General features: G+C 35.6%; 1 protein-coding gene across 2 annotated transcripts in view; it reads left to right on the top strand.

Moving 5' to 3' along the window:
* The window catches only part of PRR16 (proline rich 16), a 173,913-nt gene that overhangs the window by 125,458 nt on the left and 32,836 nt on the right, over nucleotides 1-15,619 (top strand). The window lies entirely within an intron of this gene.

Genomic DNA, 15,619 nt, shown 5'->3' with positions numbered 1-15,619 from the left:
TTTGAAAAGGAAGGAAAGAGAAGAAAGGAGGCTTTTTAAATGGCACTCTATTGTTAGCTGATAAAATCAATTAATTACTTTAGTCATAATCCAAATATATAAAATACACCAATTATACATGAGTGTTGTCATAAATGGTAAACAATATTTAAAGGTGACAGCTGAACTTATATTGCTAATAGTATACTTTTTGATGTACGTATAAACATAAGTCACCTTTCTGACGCGTTTCGCCCAAAAAGGCTTCCTCTGGGAATTTGGAGAGTTAAATAGCAAACTCTAAATAGATAAAATTATGCATGTAAATAGTTGATCAACTAAACTAAAAACATTGTTTGCTGTACTACATATAGTAAACTGCTTGTATAATACCTAGGAGAATACAAGGCGTTTAACTTATAGGAACATGGTTTCCACAAATTTGACATGAACATGAATAAAAACAGTTACGGTTCAGACTTGGGTCTCAATGTACTCCGTTCATTAAAAGTTGATAATATTGGTTTTGTTGGTTAGCTGCATTGCATTCAAAGGAATTATTTATCTGATAAAAACAATGTCATAGTATAAGTATGCAATTCCACTGATATTTGAAAAAGGAATGAAGAAACATGATTAAAGACTGAACAGAAAGGACTAACGTTTATTATATGATTGTGCTAAAGGTTGACAAGCCCAATACTCTAATGATTGTTCCAGAAGAAAATCAGTTGATATATTGAGATAGATGAAAATTCCTCCCTTTTTTTGTTAAAAAAATAAATTATTCATTTTTACTTTACATAAAAGGGTTTAATAGCCCATAACAAATGATTGGCAAACACTGTTGTAAACACTAACACTTCATAGTTGTTGAAAAGGGGAGTCTAGGAGAGGATAACCATGTGTTTTTTGGTAGCAAGTCTGGAAAGAGCCTAAATAGCATTAGTAGTGATCCTCAATAGAGTTAAGCTGCACATCCTGAGAATCAATTCAGCGGCGGATGTTCTTATGCTATGTGCAGTTTTTGTGGAATGTGCCTTACTTTTGCTATGTGGGTATCCCTATGTAAATGTTTCCAACATCATTTCATTTAGTAATTTTGTAAATATCTTATGGAGCCATGATGGATGTGATTTACTCATTTGGCAGGACAACACAATTAACATGGACATACATTTAGGGACAAAAATAAAAATTAGTTTAATACATTGGAAAGTAATATTTCATTAAAGTCCTTTTTTTCAAAGGGTCTGTGTTTTATGTGCAGCGCTTTGTTTGAAATTGTTAGGGGTACTAATATACCCTAGTAAATATTACACGGGGAGGAGGCCTTAGGGCAGGTATTCCAGACTTCTGTCATTTAAGGGCCTGGTTGAACTTCAATGGAATCCCATGTCTTTTCTCAATTATGTATAGCTTTAATGCAACCACCAAAGCACTCCAACTGCTCAGGTATGTTTTTCACAAGTGGGCAGAGTTGTCTTTGATGTGATGGGCATCTGTTTGATTGTGTCTGGACTACAATAACATTCTCCTCTCTGGTATCCTACTCTCCACTCTACAATCTAATATGTATGCTGAAGCCAGGCTTATCCATCCTTCCCAACACGTTTCTATTGATGTCTCTCTTTGTATTTCTCTTTATTGGCTTCCATTTTACATAAGAATCAAATTTAAGCTCCTGTGTTCTGCCTTTAAATTTCTCCACAGCTCTTGCTCCACTTACCTTTCTGACATGGTAGAAAAATACTCCCCTATCTCCTCTCTTCGCTCCTCCATTGACCTACTACTGACTTCCTCACTCATAACCACATCACATGCACGGATACAAGACTTTTCTAAAGCTGCCCTAACTCTTCGGAATGGTCTTCCTCATCCTGTTTGGCTTGCTCTTACTTTCTGCTCATTTAAAAGAGCACTCAAAACCCATGCTTACCCATCTTCCTCTTCTTCTCTTAAACCCTAAGTACTCACCCATCATTAAATTTCCCCCTCTTATTGTGTGATATTTCCCCCACCTCTTAGATTGTATGTTTTTTTAAAAAGGGTCATACCCTCCTGTGTCACTGTCTGTATCTGTCTGTTATTTACATGCCCAATTTATTGTACAGTGCTGTGTAATATGTTGGCGTTATAAAAATACTGTTTATTAATAATGATAATAATAATTATGGTCAGTGTCCAACAAATCTAGCTTCACCCTCCCTATGAGAGGAGAAAGGGGATATAAATAGGTCTTTAGGGATTGCAGCAGATTTTTTATACTGATGTACGAATGCATTGTTTGTACTATATTAAAATGCAATATACAGTATAATGCAAAAAACATAAGAACATGAACTTAACCTCCTATATAACCTTGTACAGCAGTAGTCAGATGTGAGAAGAAAGAGGAGCAGAAACATAGTGATCAAATGGATGCGCTTATTGCTTTACTGTTTGACTGTCAGGCACAGAGAGACAGGATCACTAGGGGGTGCTATGGCTTGCACGGAAGTGAGAGGGGCCAAGGCGCAGAGTTGTTGCGCCGCTGGTTACTGCCAGGTTGTGGTCCTTGGGCACACCAAGGTGGGCAAAACACGGTGCCAAATCCCAAAGCAGAGAAATAGTCAAGGAAAGCTGGGGTCGAGACAGGCAGCAAAAAGAGGGATCAGGCCACATGCCAGGGATCAATTGCCAGGGGTCCAGAAGACGGACACTAGTGACACAGGGGCCACTGCAGACACAGGGAACACAGGAGACACTGGAAGCAACAGGAGGCACAGGTGATGCAGGGATATCCACAGACAGACAGGAACACTGAAACAGCACAGAGAAGTTGGCTGGGAACCAACAAACCGGACAACGAGGGAGGTTAACACAAGAGCTGGACAGAGGAAACACTGAATTAAGCACCAGGTGTACAGGAACTAGCTCACAGAACTAGGGGCTCAGCACTAGGAGAGACTTGTTGCACGGACACTTAGTGCAGTGTGTGAGCTAACTAAATAGCCAGGGCTGGTCAAGAGGCTATTTTCTGATTGGCCAGTGGATTGGAAGTAATTGATAAAGCCTAGAAACAGAGGCAAGCCCAGCATCAGAACTGCCTGCATGCACAGGGGAGAGGCATCTGTGCTTTGGTGAGGAAGAGGTAAGTGTGCCATGAACCTTATACTAACAAATTAAAGGTTTAAGGTACGACAACCACATTGCAAAACTGCAAAAAGGGGGGGGGGGATTAGGTTACCAATCACAATGGGCTATTTGGCAGGGCTGTGATAACCAGATGGACAAAAATAAAAAAGCTTTGACATTTAAAACAGCTTTCACAGTGTATATCTTGTGTAAATGTTATCTCAGGTCAGTATCTTCTTCTGACATTGTTGCACTGATCTCAGTGGTAGGAGTGGGCAAAACTGCCTAGGTTCAGTTTGTAATTTTACAAATCTTTTTAGGAATTTGCAAACATTTCGGTGAAACTCATTGGAGTCTATGGCCCTGATTCATTTTCATCAGTGAAGCTGGGGGATCCAGCAAACCTGAAATGGATTTTTTAAGTAATTTGCTTTTGTTAGCAAATGTTTTCAATCCTGGACAAGATCCATTGCAGGTTTGCTGGATCACCTAGCTTCACTGATCAAAGTGTATTTTTTTCAAGCCTTGGAAAACTTTTTTAAATCAGGCCCTTTGTTTCTGGTTAAGGCTGTCCCTTCCTTTTTCCACTTCTCTGGTTCTAATTATTCTTGGTGACAGTGATGTGAGGTGAATGTTGTTACTCAATTTCATCTATAGTAAGCTAATAAGCAAGCAGGCAAAAGCCATGGGCATCATCTTAAAGAAAGTGTACCAATGTCAAGGGTAATGAAAAGTATAATTAAAAAGAAAACTACACAATATCTCCCTACACTTATCAGCTTTTTCTAACCGCTCTATTATCACTTGAAAATATGACTCATGTGAGCTCACCCTTTTTATAGAAACGGAACTGGGCTAATTCCTAAAATGATTGTGACACAACTGACCAGAGGCAAAGGTTTGTACAAAGGATTGGCAGGATCAAATATTTTTCAGCACAATATCCTTGGGTTACATACAGTATGTGTATTTGTTCATTTTGCAGTAACATACTGTTTTGGGGATTTCCATTCTTCCTTTTCAGTAGTCATTATACTATTTACTCATGGTATGCATATAGGGGCAAGACTCACAACTCCTAAAATCTCTTTACCCTGGAATGCTGTGCATTATAGAACAACTTCCTGCAGCCATGAATAACTGGAAAGACTAATGAGCTGAACAGGATCAACTGTTTTTCCTAGAAAATCACACAATACTTTAAAAAACAAGATTGAAACAACTTTGAAATTAATTTGTCATTTGCTCCATGTGCCTTTGGGCTCACAATACCAATTATCTGGAAGAGCTGCAGTTCTTCATATGCTTTTTTCACAGAATAAATGTAATTTTTCTCATTTTTAGCATCACTTGTAATCTTTAACACATATTAGGAGTCAGCTTGGCACTACCATAGCGTACTAATACTGTGGAAATGGGTTCTATTTTCACAGGAGTAGGAGGTGAATTTATATTTGGAATTAGTATCAAATTAACCAGTTTGAAGTTAAAGTAGATCACTAAGCAAACATTCTATCTTAAACGTTTTTACAGTGAAATAGAAAAAAGTTGAACAATTTCTGCCTTGTTCGAAGAAGCTACTGTAGAATCCCACCGCAGCAGTCCTTGCGATTTGGTGGCAGCCAAATACACCAATGGAAAGCATTATAAGGAACTGTTTGTTAAGTTCCAAGATGTACACAGCTCAGCCAGGTGGATAGCACTTACTGGTAAAACATCAAAATATGTGTACACTTATGCATTTGACTCTATCCCTCCCTTGAAAATGCTGTATAAAAAAAGTAGAAAATCACCCATTAGGAAAAAATATTCATATCTTATACCCTGGCTAACATGGACCTCACCGGAAAGGTCTTTGATGTCAGTCTTGATTGACAAAATACAGAATGTAGGGTGAGATAATTGTTTTTTCTTCTGACTTCTGTGCAGCAATTTGGCATGAGGGGTTCTAATCAATGAAGTGTTCTCTCTTTATCCCTAGCGTGATGACCAGACAATGAAAGGGCAGCAGTAGATTGATGAGGTAATAACTCTCTTCTTCTCTCAGAATGTTCCCTACATATTTATAGTACACTTCACTAACTTCTAGTCCTGCCTTCTTGTCCTAGACTGAATGTGCCTTTCTTGGGGGTTGTACATGGCTGATGTCAGGTCGGGTTTTTTCACTAATTGCATTAAAAATACAATAAACGATTTATGAACTTAATAAATACGTAGGAGCATTCATTTTTGTCTTTTTACATGTTCTTGGCGTTCAGTCTTAAGGACATTGCAAAACATCCCGTATTATGGTACAGGACTGCTCTGGCACCTTGAAATTTCCACCATTTATGTTATGCCTTCTTTGTAATTTTTTTCTCCCACAGGTTTATTTTGAAATGTAAAACAATTAAGTTTTTCAATCTAATTATCTTGGGTCACATAGGTGAATATCTTCTGGGTGTGAAAAGATTAAATATAAAAAAAAACAAATAGGCAGCATTTATTATTGGTAACCTCTATACACTCAAAGCTCAACTCATAGAAAGTAGAAATCACTATGTTGTTTGTTTATGTCTATACTTTTCTTCTTTTGAACCGATATTTTATAATTAAATTTCCCATCAATTTAATATCAGCTGTGTTGTCAGTGACTGGCTGTGTATTTTCTGAATATTTCCCCAGCCTGGAATATTATATATGTCACATATGATTAATGTCCAGTAAAGATGCACCTATGCGTGTAGAACAAGCTGTAAAGTCCAGAACTGAAAGTCATTATCTATAAAAGAAAAAAAAATGCAGTGCAATAAATCCTTAAAGTGTTTGTTTAAAAATCAATCATTCTTAGTGAAAAAAAAATAGATTGGTATCTTTTTTTTTCTGCAGACCCTACATATGGTTTTAAAAAAATATAGTTTGAACACTTGCATTTTTCGTGCACAAACTTTTCTCTGTATTTTTTTTTTTTTTGTAAAACATTTCTGGGAGAAAAATATATTGCCTTCAATTATACATTTCAATATTTCTATATACTAATACTAAAATAATAAAATTAACTCTGGCCTTTTTTCATTTTTTGTCTAATTGGTTTCAAGTGAGCTTACATGTAATACAATTTTTTTATTTAGTATCCGAAGGGAACAAATATTATAACATGAAACTGTTTATTGCGGTTCCATATCTGCTCCTTTATTTTGGATGTCTTGTGGCTCAGGCATGGACTTTAGTTTATTGATTTGAGTAGAGCCATTCTCAGCAGTATTTCAACATTTCCCCTTTTTTATAGTCTATGCATGTCCTTTCTCTTAGAAAACACTTTGAACTGCTGTAGATGGATTGTAGCAAATCTTATCACAATGTATTTGATCTATTTCATCCACTTAAGACCTTTAAGAGGCTTTTCTCTTGTATATAGTAGTGGGGTAGAACCTACTTTGATTTAGAAAGATTTTTAAAAAAGTATGTATATATAATAATTTCGATGTTTCTAACTTCTAAGACAGGACATAAGAAATTATTTAAAGCAGAACTAAGCCTAAATATAAAAAATTGTCTGCAGGCATGTTCTTCATTGCAGAAGGGACAGCTGATATCACTTCTGCAATGAAGAACCTGCCTGCTTGCAGAAGGCGATGTCACTTCTGCAATGAAACAAACGTAGCTATTTGTAAGCTTTTCTGTAATGTGTGCTGAAATGTGAATGCACAACTCGGTCCCAGCAGAGCTGGCTGCTGGGGATGAATGAACTTCTGTACTTATAAGGGGATGGGGTTAATTTACTAGAAAAGATTGTTCACATAGTAAAAAAAACAATATTATGTGAAGCTGGGTTTATTATGTTTTCTTTATTCCTCGAGTTAGAGAATGCAAAAAAAATATGTTTTTCCCATTTTCCCCATATTTAAAACTAACCCATTTACCATATTTATTGAACTTTGTGGAAATAATTTTCAAAAAGTGAGCATTCATTTCTACTTCTGTAGAAAACTAACTTTTACAAAAAAGTGGTAAACCGGACAAAAAAAAAATGGTAGAATTCTTTCAGATATAGCTTATATAGATATGAGCAGAGCAGACACAGTCACTTCTCTCAGTAGTTCAGCAGTCTCTACAATTCAAACTCCAGCCTCCTAGTTCTATTATTTGAATTTATAAAAAAATTCAAATTATTAGTCATCCATATAATAGGGAATATATATATACATATAGTGTTAGATATCGTATAGCAAGGGGGAAGCGCTGGGGAATATGTATCTGGTAAATAGGACCTTAAATTGATATGTAAAGTAAACTCAGTGAACTCATTGTAATGGTTTATTGATGGTTTGTGTTACAAAGATATGTATGAAAAAAATATTATAAATAGGTATTCATGGGAAGCAAGGTTACATCTATCAGATACATTCACATGCATTGTGTTACTGAACACCCATTTAAAAATTGAAGAAAAAATTGCATTCTTCTAGTCTATAATTTTAAACTGATGTTTCATATTCAAAAGCTCTTAGCAACACAGTGGAAGAATTCTTGTTATTTCTTGGTAACTAGGGTATTGTACTTTGAACATATCTGCACCTACTTGGAAAGCTCATTTTAAAATAATGTATACCTGAGCAAGAATTAAGGAAGATAAAAACAGCTTTTTGTCATGACTTACAGAAAGCATAAATACAAGAGACTCATTTATAAGTGGCAACATCCTTCAAAGAAGCATGCATCGGCATACAAAGTGATATCTATTGTGAATTAAAGCACATGAAACATTTTGTACTTTATTTAATCAGAAAATAAGTATGCTGCAGAGGTAAAACTGCATCACATTTTATGAAGCATTTGGCATTATGCAACAGCACACAAGGCCATTACTTTCCAGGATACATTACGATCTTATGTGTAAGTGCATATTTCTAGGTTAGTTCTGCCTCTATAATTATTCATGAACTGAAGACTAGAGTATAGATTAACTGCCACTGTGTAATTGCTGCTGCATATTCTTTTGTCACAATTTCTTGTATATGCTATACTAGACATCAAATGACATTTAGGCCTTTATTTACAGTTACAGAACAAAGGTCTTTTGCCAAATAAATAGGTTTTACAAATGGCTTACTGCTGTTTTGTGCATATAGTCAACCTTTCTGCCATTGTTTACTGCACTTCATGTATTTTTCTTTGTTTAATGAAGAAAGCTCTAGAATTGTATTGCTGTACATACTAATCCTTTAAGGGAGCCATACAAGAAAAGCTTCTGCATTTGGGCAAAATAAATTGTGATATGACTACCCTTTGTGGGATGATGTCCCATATGTTATGCATAGGAAATGTAATCCATATTAACAAACCCCAAGCACTAAACCAAAAGCCATCATAAAAAATTGTCTGAAAAAGGACTCACACAGCAAAACTGGAAACATTTGCTGTGGGATGAGCCTTTAGTGACCACAAAAATACAAGGAATCTGCTACATCTATATTCATCCATACATGTTAATGCCAATGGCAAAAACATGGCCATATAAATTTCTTGACATACTTGCTTGCCATAGGATCATATGAAATAGAATCTACACCCTAAAGTGTTCGGGGTCTCTAAATCAAGCACAAAATCTGTGAAAATAAAATCCATTGGTTCCCTGGTTCCAAGGGTTAAGAATTTAGGGCTGTGATAGCCCTGCAATAAGTTGTTGACAAAGTCTTCAGTGAAGATGCATAAAAACAACTTGGCAAATGCCTTCATTACAGAACTGTGTGTTAAATGGCCTGGCGTACTAGATTTGGTACATAACTTGGAACCATAAGTAACAGAAACCAAATACTATAATCTTAATGACACCTCCATATTTACTCCACACTACAGCTGTATTTTATGCCACATTTACAAAAATACATTGTGAAGTCAGAAGTACCCTTCTGTGTGTTCCCTGATTCAGAGGATAGAGTGAAATTACTTTGGAATGGTCCATATGCTCAAAAGTTTCTGTGCTAATGGGCCCAGTATGTCAAAAAGTAGAGTACATGGATATGTGTTTTAGGTCTGCAACACTCATGTGTCTAAAAAGTCAAAGTGGGCCATTCATGTAAAATATATTCTAGCAATCACAATGTCACAATACTTAACATTACATAGAGTATGACTATTGCATTATAGTCATATCTATGCATTGTAAGCTCTGGTAAAATCCAAGCTTCCAAGGATCTCTCAGAAAGGAGAAACTCAACAAAACGCTGTCTTGCACCAGCAAACATTTTCAAGAAAATGTAGAAATCCAATCACAGTTGGAAGAGTTGGAAGGTAAGAAAAATGAACTAATCTCAGCAGTGAACATAAACATTTTTCCAGTAGTCCTAGGAATATTCTCATTACCACTCCATTTCAACTGTAATCACTGGCCAGAAATTGATACAAAATGAAGCTAAATAGACCATATTTCAGCTGGAACTGTTAAGTCTGAAAACTGATACCTGGACTCTGATTAACAAGAAAACAAATACTTGCTTAAATGAAACTGAACTAACTAGATGCATTGAAAATTGACAAACCACAGGAAGTTGTCCTGCTAAACTAATTTGAAAGTCTGTAGATAGCCGTAAGCTAGTGGGCAAGAGAAAGGAATGGGAAAGTCTGGGCAACCTCTTTTGAAGCCTGTATATAAAGTTTTGGGGGTTCGATATAAAAGGAAATAACATTTCCAGAAAACAAGATATTGAAGATTAGAATTCAAAATGGAAAAAAATAAACACATTGTAGATTAATACAAAATGATTTTATTACAACTAATAAGTTTCTGTTAAAAACACATTAGTCAAAGCAAGCTTCATATTCCAATAAACATACTTCCTATCAATGATAAGATGTAAGCCACTAACTAACCACAGGTAGTCTGCAAGAGACTTTGCTACAGTTGTTGCAGGGCCAGCGTGTATGTGTAATGCAATGGGATTTAACATGAATGTGTTACCAGTCTGTCCACTGATATTTCTTAAGTGATATTTAGGTTTTGACTTGCTGCAGGGAATTGAGATTAAAAATAAGACCATGTAGAAGTTTAAATGTATGTTTTGTAAAGTGGTATCAGCAAAATATATCAGGAACATGATGGCATTCTTTATCATCATAAAAAAATTTAAAAACAATGTTACACATGTGAATAACTTGCTTGGTCTTGTAGATTCAACAGCCAACTATTTATGTCTTCAAAACCAACAGGGGGTTAATTACATCAAAATTTAGCTTAATAGCATCCCACTGCTTCAATATAAAAATCGGTTTTGTTCCAGTTAGCACTGTCCCTTTCAATTTGTAAACTTTTATTCAAAACTTTAATAAATGAATAAACCATTTAACTTTGGAAAACCTTATTGTATTAAAATATGCTAGGTATATTTTTAGATGCAGGTTAGAGGGGGGAAATGTAATAAATCCTTTAAATAGCATGTTTAGGAATTGCATACCCTTTCTTCTGTCCGTGTTGGACCCTATATATTTCCTCAGCAGAGAGGGAAAAGTTCTCTCCTCCACTCTGTGAGGTTAATATGGGGTATGCATGGTATGGAGTTATAAATCTGTCAAACACACAAAAAGTACTAACTGCAAAAGTAAGCCATTTTCACACACTATCTACCCACCCCTACTTGAAAGGTTTCCCATAATTCTGATGAAAATAGTGTTAGGAATTCCAGTTTAGTTACATTTGCAGAATTTGCTGTGGAAACTATCGGGTCCAATGTCAGGAGCTATGATTTAGTGGTAGTGATGGTTGTGGTGGGTGGTTATAGTTTTTACATCAGTGGTACCCACTTGTTGTGACTGACATAGATATACAATGCTATACAATGTGATTGACTTGGAATTATTCCTTGGGACAAGCAAAATATTAAAATGATAGTTTATTACATATTTTTCTTTCATAAAATCATTTTTACAGTGTGTGTACAGTCAAATTTTCTAATACTATCTAATCATTTCATGAAATAAAATTAATGTACTATGTACCCCTGTTCTGATTCCCCTAGGTGAAGGGGTGGCTACTTAGGGTCCCTCTGTTAAAGGGGGCTTCCAGATTTCAATAACCTTCCCTCAACCCCCACAAATCACTGCAATGATACTTACTGATGCTTTGAATACTTTAAGTGCTACAAATACTTTGAATAATTTCTACACTCATTTCCACTATTTAGAAGTGTTGTAGGCTTTTTAACACATGTTGTGGTGGTACAATACACTCTAGTATTTGAATTAAAACAGAATGCCATTATATAGCTATATAGCTTTTCATTTTATATAATGGAAAAAAATATATATATTTTTTTTACATTTTTTGTGAGGAGCCTCTACTTCCATCTTTACCCCTATGGTGGTAAAGCCTAAAAAGGGAAATATGGAAATCCACAGCCTCCTGGAGTATGTAATGCAAAGATCTAAAGAAGTTGTTGGCTTCTCCTTCTTTTGTAAATGAGAATGGACAGTTGTCTACTTTTTACGTTTTCAGAGATTTTGAGCTGCAGCCACCACTGTATCCCATATCTTATCTAATCTATGAGATTTGGTATCTTCTGCTAAAGGAAGTTGGGAATGAACATAGACTTTTGATTTACATACAAAGTGTATCACTGTATGAAATGGCTTGCTGACTGCCTTGTAGATTATTCTACAATTCTACAAATGTTAACCCATTTAACACAAGGGAAAGGCACGTTTAACTAAGTGGAATGAAAATTTACCATTGACTTTTATTGTAATTTGCCTCAGCTTGTTGGCTCATTAGACCTTGTATATAAGCAAATCGATGTGGTAATCGGGTGTACTGATTCTTCCAGCTGCAATATAACTTAATATTGCTTAAAAGGTACTTTAGCATGCCTTAAGGGCTGCTATTGCAGCTTCGTAATTTAGAGCTTGTGGTTCTCTCTGTGGCATCTTGATCACTGCTGCCTATTGATTTATGACACAAACTATACAAAGTAAATGTAGACATCACCTGCTCGGAAACCTTCTACCAACAAAACGTGTCAGAAAAATCTTTTAGCACTATTGCTATTGCAGCCACTTACTGCCTTTCTCTCAATGATTAATTTTATGAACAAATTAAAGAGATTTTTTTACGGATTTTAGGATGAGTCCTCAAATTTGTATTGTTGTGTATGCCACACTGGGGTGACTAACCTGCTCTATCTGATTTACCAATCATTATTAGCAAGCCACATTGCTACGATATAAGTATATTGTCTAAGAGGATTGTGTATTTGAAACAAAAACTGTAGGGGAAGGTCCACAATAAGACACAAAAAACAGGAAAAATGTCAGGGTTTTTAACTTTTCTCTACTCAATCCTAAATAGAAAAACATTTTTTGGTTTAGACATATTTTAACTGAATCAGGGCATAAACCTAGGCAATATTTTTTATCGCCTGCATCCAGCACTTACTCGCTGAACTTTTTTTACAGTATGTGACAGTAAAATGTTAACAACTGATAAATTGAGCTCATCACCAGCCTCTTTTAGGTCCTCTTACAAAAGTACTCAACTTATCTAGACATAATATTAAAACAGTAATTTTCTTATGTTCATGCTTTTGGGCCAAAGTAGGGATCTTTCACAAAATAATTGTTTTTCATAGTGATCTCCAACAGGGTAATTGAATAAGATAACACAAGTAGTATTGATGGTAATTAAAACACCATGACCATTCACATACCATCAGATTTGTATTACTTAAGTCAAATCAGTTATAGTAAACATGATCAGCCATCACTGACAAGGGTAATAGAGAGGAATTAAAAACCAAAAATGAACTGGTAGGTTCTGCAGTAAAACATACTTATCTGCCTGTTTGAAAAATGTTTCCATATTGTACACATGCACAGCTCAGTGTAGGATCACCACATACCAGCATACCCTGGTGCTGAAAATGTATTAACTCCCACACAAACTTGTAGGAGTACATCATTTCAGCCCCACCAATCAAGACCCAAACCTGGGATCCAATGCAGATCACACCTTCGTAACCTAATATGTCATCCACCTAGAACAAATATGAAATTTTGTGCAAATTTCTAGATTTTACTAGGTCTTTCACTAGGAAAGCTACTCATTTACAATATTGTGTGCGTCAACAGGCACAGGCTCCAAGCTGCAACTGCATTTTATAACACACTTATACAATGTATGCCACAGTGTGCATCCCATGAGTGTTTTACAGGCTGTCCTCCCAACTTTTTTTTTCTTTCATTAACATAATTGATATTTAGTCTCAAAGCAAGCAAAACCTAAGGCACATCTGTACAGTACTGTTCTTTTTTATAGTTGAAAAAAAAGTCCTGAAAGGCAAGTTGGAGGTACATCCTTTGCATTAAACTATGGCTTAGAGAGAGCTATAGTCTAACCCTGGGATCTCAGTGCAATACTGCATTGTAAATTGACTTCCCTACCTCCTCATTTGAAACATATTATTTTAATCAGGGACACCATATTTGCTTAGAGAGAGGTGAGACAAAAAATGGTCCTTCACGCTACCTACGTTTTTTACAGGTAACCCAAGGTTCTCTCAGGGTAATACCCAATTGTGCACAAATATTGGAGATTTTGAAGCCATTTAACCAATCCACATGATACATACTTAACATTGTTTAATTTATGTTGTAAGCTGATCCTTTTTAGATCTACTTGTTTGAGCAAGGTTGTTAGAAACAATGTTATATTGTGACACTGTGATACTGTTAGCAGTATGACAATTTATTGTCGCTGGAAAATCCATGTATCAACCAAATGTATGTTTTAATTTTTTTGTGTTTTTTGGTTTCCGTCCCCTCCTTTCCTTACTGGTATTTATGATTTGATTTTATTATTTTGTTTTTGTATCTGTTTATATTGAAAAAACCCTAACAAAAGGTAAATAATAAAAAAAAATATTGGTTCAGGATTACAGTAATATCTTTAAAGCCTTTAATCAGCTATTACATTTCCCTATACTTCCATTCTTTCAATGGAAAGATGCTGTACATCTTACACACACCCAGCAATGGAAGAGTTAGCATTCTCAGTCAGCTGACCCTGTGCTCCGGTACTGCTCAGCACCATACTGTAATCTTTTGCATTAATGAAGAACTTTGAGAAAGCACCAGGGGAATAAGCATTCATTCACTGTGAACTAAGCTGTGGGAGATAGTTGAACAAGGTTAATAGAATCCTAGCTGGAAGACTCAACAAGTGTGCATCTGATCTCAGTCCACAATAAAGAAATGCATATTTATATCCCTGATGATTGCTCATTTTTCTATTGATGTAAGAGATGACGCTAATCGGTTAGTGATTTATCATGCATTGCTTTTTGTAGATGTTAGTTGATGTTATAGCTGAGTCTACATACAGTCACAAATCATTGGCCGATGTCATCTGGAATTTTATTGTAATGAAGAGAATATTTCTAAAAGATTTACTCTTAGGCACAGATGAATTATTGTAACTTCTGTACAGCTTTTTCTCTTCTTGTCACCAACACATGAATATTAGAGTAAACATTTGAAACATAAAAGTAATGTAATGTGTTGTTCAAAGAAAGCATGCCACTGTTAAGTATAGGGAGGGGTATTGTTTGTTTTTATTATAAAATATTATATTTTGTGGGATGGATATATACCCCCCATGGCATTCTCTGGCTTTCCATGCCTTTTTGTTTGTCAATAGTCTGCATATTAGTCAAGTTTCTCTCCCATAGACTCATAGGTTTGTTGAATTTCGTGCTAAACTGGGCAAAATTTACAAAAACTGTTTGCAAAATAGGTCCAGGCTGATTTATCTATCCCTTAAAGACTCTTTACATTTGTACATGGAAACCTGTACTAAAATAAGCAAGTAGATTTTACTGACCTCCCTTAATGCTACTCCATGAAGCAAATCTACAGGAAAAAAGTGAGTGTAATGAACTGATAATACAAAAAAAAATATTGAAGAGATGTCCTCCTATTTCCTGTCTGGGAGACATCCAGCATCTTACAGGCCTTTCCTCCCCTGCCTGACTGCCTCTGGTCCACCACTTGATTGGATTCAGCTCTCTCAGCCATGGAGGTTAGCATTGTTTGCAAACATTACCTGGGGCAGTATTTATACAAATACAGTCCACCCAGGAAGAGTTTCTCCACATTTCTCTAAAAATCACCCAAATACTTTGATTTAGGGATATATGCCCTTTACACAATTACTAAAGCAGGGTGCCAGGATGAATTCTGAAACATTTATGCAGAGTCCTTTCAGCCCTCCCAACAGCAATAGTCTCTATTGGAAGCACAATGACCCAATGATAACAGTACTGGGACTGAACAAGACAATGGATGAAAAAAGCAAAGAAAAGAAAAAATAAAATAGTGTTCATTAGCATGTTGATGATGAAGGAAAAAGAAGTATATATTTTGAAGCTTTAAAAGCTTTAAAATATATTTACAAATAAATCTTAGGTAACAAAGGCATTTTAAGATCGGTAATGCTGAAGATTACTATTGGTTCAGTTACGGTATTTATGCAGATGGACAGCAATGCAATAATACG

Source organism: Pyxicephalus adspersus, chromosome 6, assembly GCF_032062135.1.
Source record: "Pyxicephalus adspersus chromosome 6, UCB_Pads_2.0, whole genome shotgun sequence".
NCBI classification, from domain to species: Eukaryota; Metazoa; Chordata; class Amphibia; order Anura; family Pyxicephalidae; genus Pyxicephalus; species Pyxicephalus adspersus.
The sequence above is the reverse complement of the archived record's forward strand: the minus strand, read 5'-3'. Positions and strand labels throughout refer to the sequence as shown.